This window comes from Dermacentor variabilis, chromosome 2 (assembly GCF_050947875.1).
Source record: "Dermacentor variabilis isolate Ectoservices chromosome 2, ASM5094787v1, whole genome shotgun sequence".
Classification (NCBI taxonomy): domain Eukaryota; kingdom Metazoa; phylum Arthropoda; class Arachnida; order Ixodida; family Ixodidae; genus Dermacentor; species Dermacentor variabilis.
Genome location: NC_134569.1, coordinates 240080965 through 240100082, shown reverse-complemented (window position 1 = coordinate 240100082; position 19118 = coordinate 240080965).

The window sequence follows — 19118 nt, the reverse complement described above, 5'->3', positions numbered from 1 at the left end:
CAGCTTTCCCTGCAGCCCGTCGCACGTACTCATCCAGATCTCTCTGCACAGCTTCGTTGCGTATTCAGCGATCTGTTTGTTGAGGAGTGCGATGCGTTTGACGAGCTTCTGGTTTCGACGTTGACTCTTCGATCTTCGCGTGAGCGAGTGCCGCGCCGCCCACATGTGTGCTAGCTTGGCGTCGACGAATGGCGTCTGCATCGTTGTCACTGTTTCTTGAGCAAATCTGTCGAGCGCGATCTTTTGTTCTCGCGCCCATTTTGCGTACATTTGATGTACGCCCTCCTCCGCGTTTTCTCTGGAGGTCTCGTTTTCTTCGTCCGTGTGCTTGCGCATTCGGTACCAGTCGGTGATCCGAGCTTAGCCGAGGGCCGCCCGGAACCTTGATCCCTTGATCGTTACACTTATGATGCTGTCAGTGGCGTAGCTAGGTGTTCTTGCACCCGGGGCCCATAGGTCTTCTGTCACCCCTCTCCCCCCCCCCCAGGTGTAGTCGAGGAAGGCGAGGATGTCGGCAATTTGCGGGTTTCTGCACCGCTACAGCCACCTTGGATACCGCGCACGTCCCCTTGGTCCCCCTCTCCTTCGTTTTCTTTCCCAGAGATCGCGAATGCTGCAGGTATACATGCTGTTTTTTCTGCGCCAAATAACACAGGGTGCTGCACTGATAACTTGTGATAAGCGCATGTGCACATCTTCTGTTAGACTGTAAGGCTTGGCAGCCAATACAAATGCGGCATCGTGGAAAATATGGCTCACGTCACAGGTAACAAAAAATACCTTTTTAAAGTTTTAATGACCAATTTTAGCGACAGTATTGCATTTGCAAAATTGAAGCCCGACATTCATATCTTGCCCTACAACAACTTCACAAAAATCGTCGCAGGTACTATAGCGCGCAGTATTTTGGCTGTGGGAAGCCTTGAACGAAAACGAAAATAAATTGTGTGTCAGTGACGCTGATCTCCCCACCCTATTAGAATATGCCACCTGCCTCCCTGCGGCGCGGGCGCCAATGCTATGACAATTGCGAGTTATCTTTATTCTGATCAATAAAGCCTTGTTTTTATTTGTTGCTATATGGACAAACGTTATTTTCCGAGCTGCGGTACCAGCATAAGATTGGGAACACAATAGAGCAGGCTTCGCGTCGATTCTTGGCGTCACCATAAAAAATAAAGGCCGTGACGAAGCCCGGGCCAGCGAAAGCTTGCACTACTGTTGGTCTGCACTCGCAATGGAGATGATTGAGGGATCAACGTCACTGATCCGCTATTTAATATTTCTGTCGCTGCTGCCATACTGGGCGCCACCCGCAGTGCCAAAGTACTGTAGGCTGTAGCAGCCAAAACGGTGTTGTTTAAGGTGTTTTTCTTGAGTTAATAATATGATTTTGAGTCCTCGATTCTCGAATTGAAGTGCTTCATCTACAAGTACCAATTAAAGGATTATTCAGGATATGGTTATAACGTATCTGCCATATTTTTCACGCTACCGAGTTCCCAGTAATTACAAAGACACATAACATCATAGGATATCGGGAAATATTATTACAAAATTAATCTATTTTTTGTAAAATTCCGTGTAGCTGACACAGACACTGCACTTGTGACATGAAGTCACACAACAACAAAACGATAAAGAATGGTTAGCTAGAACTAGGAGAAATATATCTTATTGAACACCGCGAAACTGATAAAGAACGAATACAACGATTCAAAATTGATAAATAGAACATGGTATACATATTGCCGATGCACAAACCATGGTGGGATATCGAGCCTTTTGCACTAAAGTAATGACCAGTAAGGACACATTTCCTTCAGAAGTTTCTTTTCCGACACGTCGCTTCTGCAAACTGATTAATTACAGTAGTAAAGTTTATATATTTCTTACGTGTTCTTTTTCTATGGTCAGGATCGCCAAGCTTGACAGCATTTAATCACTCATGGTGAAGCGCAGAGACGTCTTGATCAACTTTAACTTGGAACAGTTCCTTTCGCATGATGCAACTGGCACGCAGATCGTCAGTAAAAAGCGTAAGATAACAGTAAGTAAGAAGTTCCATTTGGCGATAAATTCCAGAAACTCCAGGCACCGAGTCTGAAGACGATCCAGTGAATCCCAATCGCGACTTTTCCCGGCCGCACTTATGCAATGTCGCTCTCAACTAACGCTTCGCCGTAAACGCGAGCGCCGGGCGCGCTCGTTGAACGCCCTCACGCTGCTGTCTTTGCTCGTCTTCGCTGAGCGTTCGGAACGGAAGAGAAACCTAAGGAGCCTCAACGCCTTATAACGCCTGACTGTATGTTTAGTGACGCCTGCCCCCAGCATGAATCCAGCGCACCAACATGAAACGTTCCGCCAAGGCGAGCAGTTCAGCGACCATTTTGCGAAGTAAATTTTTTACCCCGCACATTCGTGCAATTCTTTCGTGGGGTGTTGATAGAGCTGCAGCCGACAATTCTGCGGCGCAACGCATCGGGTACATGAGCTCGGGCTACTGGATACCGGAGCATTCTTTGCCATTTGCATCCAGGCTTGCCGGTGGAAAGCGGGGTGTCTTCAGACGTATATGACACCCCCCCCCCCACACACACACTGGCCCCTTGCACCCGGGGCCCACGGCCCCCCGCCCTCCCTCCCCTGTTGCTACACCACTGAATGCTGTGGTCGGAGCCCAGGTCTACGTCTTCGTTCCGCCAGACCACTTCTAGGGAGCCCGCCATCCACGACAGGTCCGGTGTGGTGTCCCTGTTGACGCTGTTTCCCTTTCGAGTGACGACGCCTGGTTCATTAAGGAGTGCCATTTCTTGGTCCTCCATTGCCTTTACTAGAGCCTTGCCTCGTTTAGATTGGTATTTGTAACCCCATGTTGTATGAGGGGCGTTGAAGTCGCCTAGGGCCAGGAGCGGCCTGTTCCCCGCCAACCTCTTCGCCTGGCTCACTGTTGTTTCAAAGTCGTGCTGCCTTTGTGACGGCCTGCTGTATACGCTCATCACAAACAGGTTTCCGGTACTGGCAATTGCCCTTGTGTGAACCTCAACCAGCGTGTGTTCGCAGCCGTTTTGAGCCGTGAGGTGCTGGGTGGCTGCTATGTTAGTGCGCACCAGTAACGTCGTCCCTCCTTCCGTCGGATCCGTGTAGGTCACGTAATTCGGGAGTCTGAGTCTGCCGTGTGTCTCTTGCAACGCGATCATAACCGGTTTCTGGTCGAGCCCATCTATGTGAAGTTGCAACACGGCTTCATTGGTGCGGATGCCCTTGCAATTCCACTGGTAAATGATAGTTGTTTCCCCCCCCCCCCCCGCGGATTGGCTTTTTACTGTTCGGCATCTGCGTCATCTTCCTTTGACGTTTTGATGCGACTGCGCCTGTACGCGATCGATTCCTTGACTTTATTGACGCGTTCTTTCTTTAGCGCTGCGAACTTGTTCTTCACGGTTATCGTCGCTGTCTTCGCCGCCAGTCGTTCGTGCTTGACTGACAGGATCTTTATTTGACCCTCGAAGACCTCTAGCCCGACATTCATATTGCCGAGATTCTCGTTGATTTGATTGATGGCTGCGAGTATCGCTGCCAGTTTGCCCTCTTGAGGTGGTTGATGTGACGTCTGCGGTGCCTCTGCTGCCGTCTCGAAGTCAGCGGTGGTTTCAGCGTCAATCGCTTCTTGAACATTCAATGCTTGTTGCATGGGATGCGCCCAGGGTTGCCAGTTGCGCTTAATATAAGCGAATGTGGGCTTTTTTTTTTCACCGAGTCGCTTGTAAATTTTTTACAGTCGCTTGTCGCGTTTTTTTTGGGCTTACTCACGCTTTTCCTGCAAATATTGTTATTTTAATGCCCGTCACGCACGTTTGTCGTTAAATATACGCGATAGTAGCAGGAGCCACAAAGTACGAAACTGTCCCTATCCATTCATCCATGCTTTGACGCCTTTCCAGCACTATGTCGTGGTGTGTTGCCGGTGTTCTTTGTGCAAAATGGCTTCGAAGTTGTCGAAGTATTGCAAACGATACTGTAAATAGTGGGAAAAGGAAACGCAGCTCAAGGACTGATTACACCCAGTCACCGGAGACGATAAAAAAGCAGCGTGCAAGTATTGCAAGTGTGAAATTCGCGCTCATCATGCCGACCTCGTTCAGCACATGGCAGCAGAAAAACACGTGAAGAACTCCCGGCCACTTTTCAGTGCACGTTTGACAACCATGGGCTTCACCAAATCATCGCCTCCAAAGACAACATCAGAATTGTAGCTAAAGCTGGCATGTTACTCGGCGTGTCATGCCACCATCAACTCTATGGATCATCTCGGCGAGCTGTTACAGTCATCCACGGCGTGCGAGGTAAAGCTGCACGGAACAAAATGTGCAGCACTAATAACAAAAGTTCTTCCCCGTTGCCTGCTTGAGGACCTCGTGAAGGATATAGGTGCCTCGCAGTATTCATTATTGATTGACGAAAGCACTGACGTAGCAAATGAAAAGCACGTCGCTGTCGTGGCTCGCTATTTCAGTACCTCACTAAAGAAGTGGTGTCCACGTTCCTGGGACTGTTCACGCACGAGGATTCAAGTGCCCAACAGATTGCACAAGGCCTCCTAGACTTCTTAACCAGTGTTGGTTTGGATTTCATAAGTTGTATCGGAACTGGAACCGACGGCTGCAATGTTAAGGTTGGGAGGAACAATTCTGTGTACACACACTTGCGCCGAAAAAAAATAAGAACCTCATGCTAGTCAAGTGCGTGTGTCACTCTATTCAACTATGTGCAAGCAAGGCAGTAGAAGTGCTGCCCCGGAGCCGAGAAAAATTGGTTGGCCGTTCGTACAATTGGTTTTCGGAGAGTTCACTGCGGCTTCAGGAGTATGTCAAAATTTATAGACTGATGAACAACGGCAAAGAACCATTAAAGTTGGTTCAGCTGTCGCGAACGCGGTGGCTGTCCATCTCCGGCAGCTGTAAACGTATACTGGAACAACGGGAGGAACTCAAGCTTCACTTCACCATCTGCAAGGACAAGTACCGTTGCTATGACGCTGAGATTCTGTCCGAAATGTATCGGGATCCTCTCAACAAGCTGTACCTAGTGTTCCTGAACCCATTGCTGCAAGAATTCTCAAGAATCAATAAGCTGTTCCAACTTGAAACTGGAAATCCACTGAAGCTGGTTGATTGCCTTCAGAACCTTTTCTGGTCATTGATTTGAAGAGTGCTCAACCCGCTGTACATCCCAGCTGTAGGAGAAAGACTTTTGGAAGTCAACCTGGAGGACTGTGCGACCCACCTTCCAATTTCTGCTGTGGACTTTGGAGTGCTATTCAACATCGAAGTGGCAGCGTCCAAACTTAACACTTAGCAAGAAAGAGACGTTGAATTGAGATGCCGGGATTTCATTTTTGAGGCGGCAAAGCAAGTGCAGCTTAGGCTTGCTCCTAACATTCAGCTTTGGAATTCCATGAAATCATTCTCGCCCGAGAACGTACTGACCCAGGTAAAGCTGCCCCTTTATGATGCGTCTCTCCTCAAAGTGTTCAAGGGAGATGTAGGACTCCTGGAAACTCAGTACAGACGGCTGTGCCTCCTTCCTTTGAAAAATGTAAACAACAAGCATGGCGCTTTTTTCTGGGTAGAAGTGCTAAACTTCAAGGATGCAAGCGGTGAAATTTGTTTCAAGGAAACATCAGAGTTCACTCTGTCGTTGTTGGCCATGTTCCTTAGCAACGCCGATGTCGAGCGCCTGTTCTCGCACATGAACCTGGTGAAGTCGCGCCACCGAAACAGAATGAAGAATCCTATGTTGAGCGGCATCCTGCACGTACGTTATGGTCTAAAGTTTCAAGGTGTAGGCTGCCGGGACTTTCAACCGACATTAAAAATGCTCCGGCTATTCAACTCTAAAAACATGTATGGTTCCTAAGTGGACACGGAGGATTTTTCTGATGTGTCGAACACATCCGACGATGACTGTGTGTAGTTGAGCCGTGAAATCAAACACACGCTGGAGTAGTCACCAAGTAACTTCATTCATGTGGCAAACGCTTCAACTGGCAAACGCGCGATGAACCGGGTGCAGACCACCCTGGGGACTAAAAAAGTACATGAGTGTTTTCGCTCATTCTTGTGGATATTGTCGCTGTTCAAAATAATTAAAGTGTTTTGTTCACCTTCCCTTCGTATTTGTGCGACTTTTTGATACTACAATTAAACAATTTTCAAGAATAAAATATTTGTTACCTTCCGCTTCTTTTCGGCTTCTCAGCAAAAGTCGCGCCGCTTTTTTGGGGCTTGTTTCGGGGCGGTTATTTGCTTGTTTGCTCGGCGGCATTTCGCAACTCTGCGCCTCTCCGCTCCGCTCTTGGCGGGGCGAGGGGGGCGTTGCCTCCGCGGCACCTTGCGTTTCTCGTTGGCTTCCTCGGGCGCAGTGCTCGTTTTGGTTATTTTAGTCGCTAAGCTGCCGCTAGCTAGCGCATCTATTTTACTCATGAGTGCTTTCATCTGCACGTTCTGTTCCTGAATTTGGGCGTTTTGCCTTTCGATTAGTCTTTGTAAGTTCTGTACATTCGCCGCAATCTTGGCGTGTTGCGGTGTTTTGGTTAGAAGGGAGAGGTGGCGTAGGGTTTACGGGTGGGAACTCTGTCGTTCCCTAGAGCGACGGAGGACATGTCCGTCCAGCCCACCTTTTTCTCGGCGAGTGTCCCTCGTTCGTTGGTCTCGACCCGGGTTCTCGATCTGGTCCGGCACCTCGAACGGTATCCCCGGCGTCTTCCGCTCGAGCTACGACTGCCTTCTTTCCCCATCGTCTCCCAGCGGCGGCCGTCCTTGGAGCCAGCCAAAGGGGCCTGGTCGGCCCCGTTCGGGCGGCCCCGGGAACGGGATCTCGATCGTCGGCGGCTTTGGTGGCTGCCCTTGCGGGCCGGCGTTCTCGAACGGCTCCGAGAAGAGGTGCTGCGTTGGGGTCGCCCTGCAGGGCCTCTTTCCTCTTGGTTGCTGTCGTCGTTGACCCGGCGCCGCTCCCAGTGCCGGCGCCGCACCACGTACGGCATCTTAAATTTTGTCTTACAGGCCCGGTCGGCGGTGAGATGCTTGCCGCCGCACAGGCCGCACTTGGGCACGCACGCATGCTCTTTGTCCGGGTTGGCGATGCCGTACCCCCGGCAGATGCGATCTTGGGGATTGGGGCACACGTCCATTCGGTGTCCGACGCGGTCGCACTGATAGCAGACGTCGATCTGCTTGCGGTGCCGTGAACATTGAACGAGCAGGTTCAATGTAATGTAATTGGGAACCTTGGGTCCCTCGAAGGAGATCACCGTGGACCTGGTCTTGCCAACCCGTTTCGCCTGCAACGCCGTCGGGTTGTGCTTGTGCACCAGTAGGTCTTGAATTTCTTCGGCGGTGTCCTCTAGCGGGATGCCCCGTATAACTCCTTTAACGGTTCCGTGAGGCGCCGATTCGTAAGCGCTCACCTCGTGGGACGTCCTTCGAATGTCCATGCGTTTCACCATGGCGTACTTGTCGGCGTGCTGCCTCTTCGAGGTACTCACGACGATTATGTTCTGTTGATGGTTTGGACAAATAATATATTCTCTTGCTGCAATAGCATCGACTTGGGCCGCCCCAGTAATGGCTCGGCTGATTTCGACCCGGGCCACATCGCTCACTTGAAGCCCGCCGCGTGGCCGCATTACAATCTTCACGTCTTCGTGCGGGAGGTCTGGCATTCTCGTGCCCTTGAGCAGCTTGCCCTTGTTTACTCGCTTCATCCTGTGACGAAGGCTCTTGTCGGTGGTGCCATCGATGTCATCACCACGTCTATTGCTGACGTCGAAGCAGCAAGGAAGGATATTTCAATAGAAATACTCTTATGATTAAGATTATGATTACGATTATTATGATTACGAGTCGATCCTTAAACAAGTGTCTAATCTGAACCTGGGGAGAGGGCCTACAACTACGTGAGGGACTTTCTGAACGATGGCAAAGCCACCCTGACGGTTGGCGACCTCGAGTCCGAAGAGCGAACCCAGGAAAGGGCAGATACCCCCCAGGGCTCAGTTATATCTCCGCTCCTTTTCAACTTAGTCATGCTGGGTCTCCCCAGCAAACTACGGGAAATCGAAGGAATCCATCATGCTATATACGCACACGATTTGGGCGGACCGCGCCAGTGACGGCCAAATTGAACACGCACTACAAACGGCCATTCATAATGTCGAAGAGTACCTCCAAGGAACGGCCCTCAAAAATGCTCCCCGAGGAAGTCCGAACTACTCATTTACCGGCCCACGCGCAGAGGCATGCCACCAAAGAGCTACACAGGACCACGGGAGTACGAGGAAATCGGCCTTTACGCCCAAGACGGAAACGCAATCCCCAAACTAAGCAAGATCAAAATCCTCGGAATGATCATTGAGGCCAACGGAGCTAACGGTGAAACCGTGAGGAAGATAAAAGGCAAAGTCACCAGCGCCACGAGAATCATAAAACGAATAACCAATAGACACGCGGGCATGAAGGAAGAAAACGTCATTCTCCTGATCCACTCATTCGTTGTCAGCCACATCGCCTACGTAGCCGCCTGCCACAACTGGTACGTCGCGGAAAAGAACAAGATCAACACGCTCACAAGGGAAACGTACAAGATAGCCCTGGGCCTCCCGGAATCGACGAGCACCGAGCTCCTGGCTCAGCTGGGCATATACAACACCCTGGCAGAAATAGCCGAAGCACAACGCATCTCGCAGCTCGAACGCCTGTCTACCCCCACGAGGGACGGTACATCATGAACACGCTCGGCATAACGTACCACAACCAGAATGGCCAGAAAATGCAAATCCCCAACAAAATCAGAGACACCATTACGGTGCCAAACAACCCAAGAAACGTGCACGCTGATTACAACCGACGTAAAAGAAAGGCAAGAGCGGAGGCTCTGCTCCGTTCATTCGGCAGGGAGAGAAACGCGCGCTTTGTTGACTCAGCCGAATATCCGAACGGCCATAAATACACCGCCGTAGTCATAGACGCAGAGTCCAAAATCAGAACCACATGCAGTGTATGCACCAAACACTCGGAAATAGCGGAGAAAGTAGCTATTGCGCTGGCCCTCACAGAACAGGAATGCGGAGTCGTAATAAGTACGTGACTCGCCAACGGCAGTAAACAATTACGCCAAAGGGCGAATTTCCAAGGAAGCCTTGTCCATTCTGGCCAAAGCTGGCAGATCCAAAACCGCGAGCTCAAGGATGGTTCCCCGGGCATGTCACCACGGGAGGCGACGCGCTGCCGCACCTAAACGAGATGGCGCACCGGCGGCGCGAGACATGACCTGCAGCGCCGAATGGGGCAACGCCTCTCGCACGATAGCGAACGCTTCTCGAGGACAACAGGACAGGCTCACCAGATACAACGACATAACCAGTGCATACTTGAACGGCAGAAGGATATACCCACCGCCGAGTCCCAAATTGAACAGGAGGCAGGCCGTCGCCTGGCGACAACTCCAGACGAACACCCTCCCTAATCCATTCCGTCTGAAACGTATCTTCCCAGATAAGCATCCGGACGACACGTGCAAATTGTGCCAGGAAGGACCAGCAACACTCAAACACATGCTGTGGGAGTGCAATGTAGGTATAGGAGGGATGGCAGTTACTCCGGAGACCCTGTCGTCGAGGTGGGCCGCCGCTCTGCGCAGCTCAGACCTCGGAATCCAGACGAGGGCAGTCCAGCAAGCCCGTGAGGCGGCGTTGAGGCAGGGCCTTGACGTTCCCCCGTGGGAGACCTGACCGCGAGTCGCGTTAAACCTTGCCGGACGTACAAGAAAGTTTTATCCATCCATCCATCCTTGTGATAATGAAAATCCCTTGAAAACGCTTCATCTGAGTTCCCCCTTTGCAAGCTGACGCATACTTGAAGATGGTTCGTATCGTATCCATTTGACGTATGTCCAATCGTGGAACAAAGGGTTATTCCGAATTTTCCATTCCGGGCAGGCATGTTACCCTCCTGCCTTTCACTCCGGTTCACAACCACGAAAAAGACGAAAGTTCTTTGTGAAGAGTGTTGTTAGTCCAAACCATCGAGCTGCCGTAACTCACCTCGTGTCCATCGCTGTCATTCAGGCTTGGATAGGAAATGTAGTTTTTCATTCGCCGCATCCCGAATCGAAAAAGAGCTTGACCAGCGCAGCTCGGGTTCTTTCATTTCGTACTGCGTCCTGCGAGAGATAAGGCAGGCTACCAATAAAGGAAAGCTCAACATCATAAGGAAAAGGACAGAGAATGGAAGCGAGAAAGGCAAAGAAAGAGGTTAACTAACCATGGACAAGCCCGATTGGCTACCCTACACATGGGGAGGGAAATATTTCATAGTAATTTAGTGGTAAATGCGAGAGAAATGCTGTAGGCATAACGTCACACCTATGTGAGGTCCCGCAAGCATGATTTATGACTCGTTTACAAAATTCCAAAGTGTTGTTCAGGAGCTCAGTTGATACTCGTCCTGTCTCTTCTAGGAGTGACGTGTAACCGACGGTGAGCTCTTAAGAAGAAAACCACCATGCACATATTTAAATACGCGTTTTTCTATATGCTGCCCCATACCCTCTCCACTTCTGCCACATGACGTGCTTGCGAAACTTCACACGCATACATTTTTTCCCTAGGCACTCCTAATACCAAAGTATAAAATAAATATAGAAAGATAAGGAAAAGGAAAGATAAGAAAAAGAATTAAGAGGCAGCGATGGCGAACGCACCCGTAAGAGCAATGACCGCTAACAACCACAAGCATTCCTACGCACAGTGCAGGCGCTTTCAGGAAGCACAGTTGGTCTCTTGGTATTGTGAATCTAGTAGTGCTTTAGAGAAAGTTCTCCGGATATTCTCCTCCGAGCGCCGTATGCCATCGAAGCGGCTAATAATAGCTCATGGAGCCAAGCGTTGACTGTGCAAGTGGCACAGAAGGTGCTGTGTACTGTCTCGTCACCCCCCGAAAATTGCACGCCGCGCTGTTGGCCATTTCAAGGAAATTGTGTATGCGACGCCCAGCCATATGCAACACAACAATATTATTTTGCGATGAGACAGTCCAAGTGAGAGAGCGCGGGGATGGAAATGAAGAGATGGTATTTTCTGCAACAGCTTAGGATTGAATGAATGAATGAATTCATTAAGAAAAAAGGAGAACCAAACGCCGGTGGGAGCGCGGCGCAGCGCATCGGGAAAGGAGCGAGGGACAAAATGACGAAAAAATAGATTCCAGGTGGTAGGCGAAGTAGCAGTTAAAGGCCGAGAGAAAATAAGCGAAAATTTGTTAAACAGGTTGAATTTCAGTGTAGACGTGTGATATAGCGAGCAAATGATTGGAGTCTCCGCCCAAAATCCCTCCTTTGCGGTGGTATAAGCACCTGCCGTTCTTCGTAATAAACGTTTACAGAATACCAATCTTGGCAATTTTACATCGGTCGTGTACCTCGCCGCGTATTCCTTTGTGGCAGGCTGTTTGTATTACAGCTGCGCTGTCGCGACAACTTACGACCATACCGTGACTCTTGCGGTTACGGTGGCCATACTCGTGGCTCTTGCGGGTATACACCATAAACATTGCTTTACTGCAACAGTTAGAGAACAGACAGTTTAGAACAGCGTTTCTCGCTTTACATACGCTCAACGTAAGCATCTTTGCAGCATGTTATGGTGGGCTTCACTTCAAAACAGAGTTTAATGTATATGCTAACACAAACATGGGAACACGTCAGGAGATAGGGTGCCTCCATGAGCTGCGGGCGAAACATAGCCAAGCCAACGTAATAAATTAGCAACCATGCTGTCGTTTCTGTGCAAGGAGCTTATGCACTTAAACTTCTGGAATGCAAGTCCCAGTCGCCGCCTACAGGAGCGCCTGAAGCCACCGGCGGCCATAGTGAAAAAACAAAAAAATAGAGAGAACGCAGCTCCAGCGCATACGCGGCCGAGGTGTAGGCGCAGCGATCCCTGCGCTTGCGGTTCCGCGATTAAAAATTTAATTAAATCACTTTAACAGTTATATCAGTCCGCCATTGTGTGTCTCTGCTGTCGAAAAAAAAATTTTTGCATGGTGGCTGGTGTCTTGTATTCAGTGTATAAGACGCGAGACGCGAGACGCGAGTCGCCGTCCGCGTAACAGAACAAGCGGGCGTACAAGGTCGCATCTAAAGTCGAAAGTATTGTCAGAGGAAATGCAGTATGCTCCTGTCCACAAAAACAAGTGATGGATAACAAGCGGTGTTGCTGCGCGAGGTTGTAGACCGATAATGTCACCAAAGCCAGGGCTACGTTCCTATGTCGGTGATCAGTGGAAATGTGTATTCACAGCATGTCAACTACGAGTAATTGATAGTTAATAAGGTCACTACGTTTTTGTGTCGTGTCTAGTACGAACGAGCAGTGTAAGCGATGGCACTGGAGAGAAAGCGGTGAGCTCAGTCCGCGAAAGTACTTGAGGATCACCATATTGAACGTCAACGCCGTGTTGAAGAAAGACTGCGACTTTAGTTGATCAGTTCGTCGGAAAGGCTTTTGCGGTAGCATACCATTGGGCATATTTGGTGACCACAGCTACAGACGCAAACATTGCGGAAATAAACAGAGGAAAAGGGACGAGCTAGTTAAAAAATAACTTAGTGACAGCACACGTCTGGTATATCAAGAGACTGAAGAAGGCAGTTAGTTTAGATGGACGGCTTTTCCAAGCTCTGCCGTAGCTCGAAAATGAATGTGGCGACGTATGACGAATAAAATAGTATATGCCAGCTCCAACGAATCAGCGTGGTCATACTTGCGTGGCGCGCCATGGTGGCTTGCCACCCGCATAACGTGGAGTAGCACGATGGCGGTTCATATTGGGTGTTTGAGAATAACACCTTTAGCACATTAAATACATTAGGGGGAAGTTTCTGCGGTAAAAGTATACAGCCTGAAAGAAATAAGCTTGCAAATAGAGGCATTAGAAGGTTGAGCACTACGGCCCTTGTTGATCTTGTTCGGGGTTACGTCAGCTTTTTCCTTAGCTATTAGTTCGGAGAAAATGAGATCATGTTTATCTGCATCACAATGCTGGGCGTGCTCAGGCAGGAAGTGAAAGCATTACATCTGAGTGTGCTCTAGTATTCTGTGCACATTACGTACGACGATGATAGCATGAATACAACATTATTCATCATCATCATCATCATCAGCCTGGTTATGCTCACTGCAGGGCAAAGGCCTCTCCCATACTTCTCCAACGACCCCGGTCATGTACTAATTGTGGCCATGTTGTCCCTGCAAACTTCTTAATCTCATCCGCCCACCTAACTTTCTGCCGCCCTTTGCTACGCTTCCCTTCCCTTGGAATCCATTCGGTAACTCTTAATGACCATCGGTTATCTTCCCTCCTCATTACGTGTCCTGCCCACGCCCATTTCTTTTTTTTTATTTCAACTAAGATATCATTGACTCGCGTTTGTTCCCTCACCCAATCTGCCTTTTGTTATCCCTTAACGTTAGGCCTATCATTCTTCTTTCCATATCTCGTTGCGTCATCCTCAATTTAAGTAGAACCCTTTTCGTAAGCCTCCAGGTTTCTGCCCCGTACGTGAGTACTGGTAAGATACAGCTGTTATAAACCTTTCTCTTGCGGAATAATGGCAGTCTGCTGTTCATGATCTGAGAATGCCTGCCAAACGCACCCCAGCCCATTCTTATTCTTCTGATTATTTCAGTCTCATGATCCGGAACCGCAGTCACTACCTGTCCTAAGTAGATGTATTCCCTTACCACTTCCAGTGCCTCACTACCTATCGTGAACTGCTGTTCTCTTCCGAGACTGCTAAACATTACTTTAGTTTTCTGCAGATTAATTTTTAGACCCACCCTTCGGCTTTGCCTCTCCAGCGGCTCCACAGCCACCGTAGTCCTCCATAAAGAAAGCAACAAAATCCCAATAAAGAAAGGCGTCAGGCAGGGGGATGCGATCTCTCCAATGCTATTCACAGCGTGTTTACAGGAGGTATTCAGAGACCTGGATTGGGAAGAATTGGGGATAAGAGTTAATGGAGAATACCTTTGTAACTTGCGATTCGCTGATGATATTGCCTTGCTTAGTAACTCAGGGGACCAACTGCAATGCATGCTCACAACATTATTAACTGAATGAAATTCGAAAACCTGTTCTCTTATTAGTACAGTGTAGTAAAAAGGAAGCACCTCAGCAGTATAGCTGCGGAGAAGGCAAGTAATGGACAGGCTGAAAAAAAACACACAGTTTTTGTCTGTCGTAATCTGGATAGACCATTGGCGTTTTCACAGAAGGGTAATGTTGCTCCTGAAACCAAACACCTAGTGGCGTAGTCGGCCAGTTGGCTCTCGCAGTGATGCAATCCTGCAAACGATGCGATGAGGCCAGGAAGACATGCGACTGTATGCCAACAAATAAAGATAATTTTTTAGACTGCGAATTTATATGCTAAATAAACGCGCTAATTAATGGAATAGTTTCATTCGAAGTGAGAAAACGCGGCTGTCGTGTACACGGTAAAGTTGATTTAAACAACTTGAATCCCATGGCCGTTGCATCGTTGCGGACTCTCGTGGGATCGTAGTCGACAAAAGGGCTACAACTCATAATAAATTCAAGAGTCTGATGAACGGCGCGAAGGAAAAAGAACTTGCAGAACGCTTCAGAAAAATAAAAGGACCTTTTTAGCTTAAGTTCAGGTGACGTGTTATGGTTAAGAGATCTATCCATATTCCCCAAAATATAAACAGAGGTCGACAAAAAGTATGCAGTAACTCCAGTTGAGTGGTATAAGCATGCGCATAGAATAATACAGCAAACATAAAGAGTAGACACTCCAGTAAGCCCTTGCGGCCGGCTTTAGTGTTCCTGTATATGCTCCAAAGAGCATATACACGAACTGAAATTTTATCATTTGCAAGATTATACTTCTGATAATTCACACCTAAATTAGCATCATAAATAAATGTGCCACGATCCTTCACTATCAGTAAGCTTCCTGGAGAGCCAAGAACACGAGAAAAGCAGACAAGAATTTATTGCATAAAGATTGTGAGAAAAGCGGCCGACGCAAGAAAACTGGAAGAAACTGTGGAATGCAAGTAATTGATAGTACTTGAAAATGAATGGCGTGATGACAATAAATTTTGCTCAAGCATAACAACGCATACAAGACGCGTTACGACTATTCACATAACTAAAAAAAAATACGCGAAAAAGCCAGCAATCATTTTAGTCAAAATGGGATAGATTTAGAAAGAATAAATATGACGCTGTTTCTGGCACTGTTAGGAAATAGGATGAATTAAGGTAGCAAAACTGTGAAAATGGTTGCGTGCCAAAATGAAATGGTTGCATAAACAATTGGGCACGCACCAACACCATTATTTTTAATGTACAATCCAATTAGTCCCTCAGTAAACAGCTGCATGATATTGCCATCCCAGACAATTAAGCACCTCGACTGTGCTGGGAGTCTTCACCTGCTGTCTTCGAATACGTGCGATCGCCTTCTGGTAATAGGAAATTTGCTCTTGAATAAGCATGATGTCCTTTGGCTGCGGACTATTTTGAGGGAGAATACTGCAGATTACTGCAATGCGTAGAATGACAGAAACAGAAGGTAAGCAATACTGTAGCCTTCAAAGCTTTTGAATGTAGATGCTACGCGAATTCGTGTAATTCATGTTTTTCTGATCCAACACATCCACTGTTTCTGGACGTCATCAAAAAGCATGGCTGTCAGGGAAGCACTATTATAAATGCTAACAAACTTTCAACCGCAAGACTCCACACAGAATTAAAACATAATAACACCCATCTTCAGCCTATTGCAAAACGGCTAACGCTGGAGCACATAGCCTGCTACAAAGCTTGGTAGAATGTGCCTTATTGGCATACTGCAAATATTGCAAGCGTAATGCTTTAGAAATAGCCCCATTCATTTGCAAAACTGGAACACCATACTCTAACAGCGACGCTGTATATGGCTAGCCGATTCGTCCATCCGTCTGTCCGTCTGTCGCTCGCCTGTACTTCGAAAACTCCTCCGGCGCAACCCTATGAGCATACGCGAAAAAAAGCACAAAAGAGAGAAAGGAGACGCTGCATTAGCCAACACCACTTAGATAGCAAAAGGCATGTTTATTTCGATCCATGATGTCACGCTAGCTGTCCCGAAATTTCCATTGACAAGGCTGGCGTGATGAAAACGGTGACGTCAAAATACGTGTTGCCAACTCTGTATCATCCCCAATAGATTCTATAGCAATCGGGCCAGATAACATGGGCGACATGGATCAAAGTGAAAAGGCCTTGTGCTATCTAGGTGGTGTTAGACTAGCTGCCCCAGTAGTGACAGCGTTGCTCTCCATCGCAGCTGAGCGCAACGCGCAGCGGTTTCTTTCCGGCTCCGAAATAAGTAGGCCACGCGTCATGCGTATTCCTTAGGAGCAGGTAGCTTTCGATCAGCAACGCCGGGAGCAGAAGCGGTAATCGAGCTCGTCTACGCCGTGCCGATGCTACCACCCGGGCCCTAGAACAGGGTCGGGCAGCCGAGCACAAGCAGCAACTGCGTACCAAGGATCCAGCAGCCTACCGAGTCGTCGCTTGATGAGCCGTCGGTATGAACCCACTGATAAACACCGGGGCCGCACTTTTCAGCTTCGCTGGTTAGCCATCTGTGTGGAGCGCTTGGGCGATTATTCTTTTTCAAAAGCCACTGTGCGTAATCTTGCTGAATAAATTCACAAAATCTCTCTGCACCGAACGGCATGTGTTCATAGGCCGCATTTCTTAATGAGTCATTGTATTTTCGCTTCGAACTTAGTCATTGTTTGGAATGTGCCTCGCAGCTCGGACGTTGCCGAGTCGCTGTTATCGTTCGCATCATCACTCAGTGCTGCGCATGATAAAAAATGAATGCAAAATGAAATTCAACGGTGCAAATGGGCAGTAGCTGTTTATGGCTTCAAGACCGCCATGCTCCCCTCCGTCATTCGTTCATGCGGCTAACATTGTCATAGCGAAATACGAAGAAAGTCAATTCTTTAAAAACGTGCCAAAGGAACTTCCTGTAGCCTTACCATAAGAGGGCGAGGAAGCAGTAGTATGAGACGCTGGCAGAAGAGCCCGAACGTGATCATCGGACGCATTTTGCAGAATAACGACGCCGTGAGCCAGGGCCTGTCGGGGCTTCGAAAGTGTTCGCGCTCGTGCCGCCTGTCAAGCTGCTAGGCGGCACCACAGTCGCAGCGATATTTTTCTTGATGTGCTTGCCACCAAGCGGAATCGGCGAATCTCCATAGCTCGCCCGCAAAACGGCTTGAGTGTCCACTCTTTTCGTTTACTATTTCAATCTATGCGTTCCCATGAAAGGACGACGAAACCGTAGTGTCAAACGCTGGCACATCAACCAAACAGCCTTCCTCGGACGCATTTTAGAGTAATGACGTTGCGAGCCCGCCGACGTTGGCGGGGTCTGAATGGGCTTCACACAAACTCGGTCGTGTCGCCTGTCAAGCTGCTAGCCATGACCGTAGCCAACTCATCAGGAAACACGCGCAGCCACCTGTCTGAATCGGTGAATCTCCATAGCGCGTCCGCTAAGCGGCTCGAGTGTCCCCTCTTGTGGTTTATTATGTTACTCTATAATATCCGTAAGCATACGCCCTAATTTTAGTTGCCCCCCCCCCCCCCCCCCGCATTTAAAGTTGGCCTACCGAAAAATTTCAAGTCCGCCGCGTACACCCCCGAGAACGGGGCATCGGATCTGCCGGATTGGGATACTACGATGGAAATGCAGCAACAAGAATCACAATAGGCGTAGGGCGATCGCCTGACCACGTTCTGAGACCTCACCCAACACTACAGACTCGAGAGACGCACATTCCTGCCACTGCACGATAAATTAAACCGGAACGAGGCCGTAACCTTAAGCTTGCTCCAGACATACACTTACCCTTGCCCCGCCGTCTTACATCACTGCTACCCGGGTTTATACCAAACCGATGCGTATCAAGCGTGCGGGCAGAGAGCAACGCTGCGACACATTCTCTAGGAGTGCTGGAAACAGCGGTACTGAAACCACCTCCGTTCGGCGATGCTTCCATAATCGCAGCCGTTACCAGTGTATGGGAAGCCTCGAGCTTGCATCTTCCCAACGCCGCCTCAGCTGCGGTGCCCGCCGGGGACCTTCTTCATCGGCGTCGTCGCCGCTGGGAGGCGGCTGTCAAAAGTTCGGAGTTGCAAGACCAACTCTGGACCGTCCGGCAAGCCAAACATGCTGCCCGAGTCCAAGGACTTCGAGCCACCACTTGAAATCACCACAAAACCGCCGGATCATTCATTTTAATAAAGTACCTTTTTCGCCACTCCCAAAGTTCAAGTTGGCCCACCCCCGTATTGAAATTTGGCGACCCCCCAATTTAAGGCAGCCCGCCTCCAAACTTTACTTGGCACACCCTCAAATTTCAAGCTGGGCCCCCTACTATAGGCTTCCCGATGCATTCTCTATGGAACCCTATGTATCCCTATGGGTATGCCATAAATCTAATCATATCGGTATTCCCTCTGATGATTTAATTTTCGTTTCAATTGTTTCTCATCGCTTATAAAGCTACCAATCATTTACATTTACCCTATTATAACAATTAAGTATGTTAACTCCGCAAATTACGCATTTTTGTGGAGATAGAAGGCATTACATATTTCGCGTGAGAGATTTTACTGGAGTACTTGCCAGGGGAGGCTTACACTTAGAATGCGGGCATCTTGGGAAAGGTGAAACCACTGAAAATCTCCGGACAGTGCTACTTTACATATAAACATAACTCAAAGATTAAAAACCATAGCAGTGACAAAGTGGTCATATTTTGGGACAAATAATTTGGCTGTGGAAGGAGTTCAGCTGAAACCTGATGGTGCGATATAAGGCGAGAATGTGGGAAAGTGTTGAAGAGAGGTCCAGTAGGTCCTGTTGCAGGCGCCAGCGCCCGTCAACTGTCGAGCGCCTACGCGTATAACAGAAATGCCCGTCGTACGTCACTCGTTACAGGGTGAGTCTGGTCTGAAATTTGG